The following is a 2500-nucleotide window of genomic DNA, read 5'->3' as shown; positions in this document are numbered from 1 at the left end:
TCAATGCAGGGCAGCGCGGGCAGCGAGCGGCCTTCCTCCCGCCCTCATTTAATACACTTTGCGGCGTGTTTCAAAGCCGGGCAGCGCGGGCAGCGAGCGGCCTTCCTCCCGCCCTCATTTAATACACTTTGCGGCGTGTTTCAAAGCAGGGCAGCGCGGGCAGCGAGCGGCCTTCCTCCCGCCCTCATTTAATACACTTTGCGGCGTGTTTCAATGCAGGGCAGCGCGGGCAGCGAGCGGCCTTCCTCCCGCCCTCATTTAATACACTTTGCGGCGTGTTTCAAAGCCGGGCAGCGCGGGCAGCGAGCGGCCTTCCTCCCGCCCTCATTTAATACACTTTGCGGCGTGTTTCAAAGCAGGGCAGCGCGGGCAGCGAGCGGCCTTCCTCCCGCCCTCATTTAATACATTTTGCGGCGTGTTTCAATGCAGGGCAGCGCGGGCAGCGAGCGGCCTTCCTCCCGCCCTCATTTAATACACTTTGCGGCGTGTTTCAAAGCCGGGCAGCGCGGGCAGCGAGCGGCCTTCCTCCCGCCCTCATTTAATACACTTTGCGGCGTGTTTCAAAGCAGGGCAGCGCGGGCAGCGAGCGGCCTTCCTCCCGCCCTCATTTAATACACTTTGCGGCGTGTTTCAAAGCAGGGCAGCGCGGGCAGCGAGCGGCCTTCCTCCCGCCCTCATTTAATACACTTTGCGGCGTGTTTCAAAGCAGGGCAGCGCGGGCAGCGAGCCGCCAGCCTCCCGCGTGAAATTCACACACTTTGCAGCGGCTCTCCTCGCAACGCCGAGCCGCTTTAGGGCGCCGGGGGTCCCGCCCTCGTTTTCACACACTTTACAGCGGGGCCGGAGGGGCTTCCGGCCGTCCCTCTTGTATTTTAAACCGCTCTATGACGTGCCACCGGCCGTCCGTGCGTCGTGTTCATTCGCTCGGCGGGCTTGCGGTTCAGCACCGAAGGCTGGACAGCGACACTCCACGTCGCAGCGCCACTCCACGTCCCAATTCCCAGCAATTTAAAGCCGCCTCGGGGCTGCAGGCCTGTCGGATACACTTTTAAAGGCTGGACAGCGCCACTCCACGTCGCATTTCCCAGCACTTTAAGGCCGCCTCGTGGCTCCAGGCCCGCCGGATACACTTTTAAACTCTCCCCGTTGGGACTTTGTCATTTTTTTTCTCTTTTCTTGACACGCTGGGTACTCTACTGGAGCTCGCAGCGGCATTTGGTCGCCCCTCCGGGCCGCCTGGGGCCTCCAGGCCCGCCGGATACACTTTTAAACTCTCCCCGTTGGGACTTTGTCATTTTTTTTCCTCTTTTTCTTGACACGCTGGGTACTCTACTGGAGCTCGCAGCGGCATTTGGTCGCCCCTCCGGGCCGCCTCGGGCCTCCAGGCCCGCCGGATACACTTTTAAACTCTCCCCGTTGGGACTTTGTCATTTTTTTTTTCTCTTTTCTTGACACGCTGGGTACTCTACTGGAGCTCGCAGCGGCATTTGGTCGCCCCTCCGGGCCGCCTGGGGCCTCCAGGCCCGCCGGATACACTTTTAAACTCTCCCCGTTGGGACTTTGTCATTTTTTTTTTTCTCTTTTCTTGACACGCTGGGTACTCTACTGGAGCTCGCAGCGGCATTTGGTCGCCCCTCCGGGCCGCCTGGGGCCTCCAGGCCCGCCGGATACACTTTTAAACTCTCCCCGTTGGGACTTTGTCATTTTTTTTTTCTCTTTTCTTGACACGCTGGGTACTCTACTGGAGCTCGCAGCGGCATTTGGTCGCCCCTCCGGGCCGCCTGGGGCCTCCAGGCCCGCCGGATACACTTTTAAACTCTCCCCGTTGGGACTTTGTCATTTTTTTTTTCTCTTTTCTTGACACGCTGGGTACTCTACTGGAGCTCGCAGCGGCATTTGGTCGCCCCTCCGGGCCGCCTGGGGCCTCCAGGCCCGCCGGATACACTTTTAAACTCTCCCCGTTGGGACTTTGTCATTTTTTTTTTCTCTTTTCTTGACACGCTGGGTACTCTACTGGAGCTCGCAGCGGCATTTGGTCGCCCCTCCGGGCCGCCTCGGGCCTCCAGGCCCGCCGGATACACTTTTAAACTCTCCCCGTTGGGACTTTGTCATTTTTTTTTTCTCTTTTCTTGACACGCTGGGTACTCTACTGGAGCTCGCAGCGGCATTTGGTCGCCCCTCCGGGCCGCCTGGGGCCTCCAGGCCCGCCGGATACACTTTTAAACTGTCCCCGTTGGGACTTTGTCATTTTTTTTCCTCTTTTTCTTGACACGCTGGGTACTCTACTGGAGCTCGCAGCGGCATTTGGTCGCCCCTCCGGGCCGCCTCGGGCCTCCAGGCCCGCCGGATACACTTTTAAACTGTCCCCGTTGGGACTTTGTCATTTTTTTTCCTCTTTTCTTGACACGCTGGGTACTCTACTGGAGCTCGCAGCGGCATTTGGTCGCCCCTCCGGGCCGCCTGGGGCCTCCAGGCCCGCCGGATACACTTTTAAACTCTC

This window comes from Doryrhamphus excisus, unplaced genomic scaffold (assembly GCF_030265055.1).
Source record: "Doryrhamphus excisus isolate RoL2022-K1 unplaced genomic scaffold, RoL_Dexc_1.0 HiC_scaffold_34, whole genome shotgun sequence".
In the NCBI taxonomy this organism is placed as follows: domain Eukaryota; kingdom Metazoa; phylum Chordata; class Actinopteri; order Syngnathiformes; family Syngnathidae; genus Doryrhamphus; species Doryrhamphus excisus.
The sequence above is the reverse complement of the archived record's forward strand: the minus strand, read 5'-3'. Positions refer to the sequence as shown.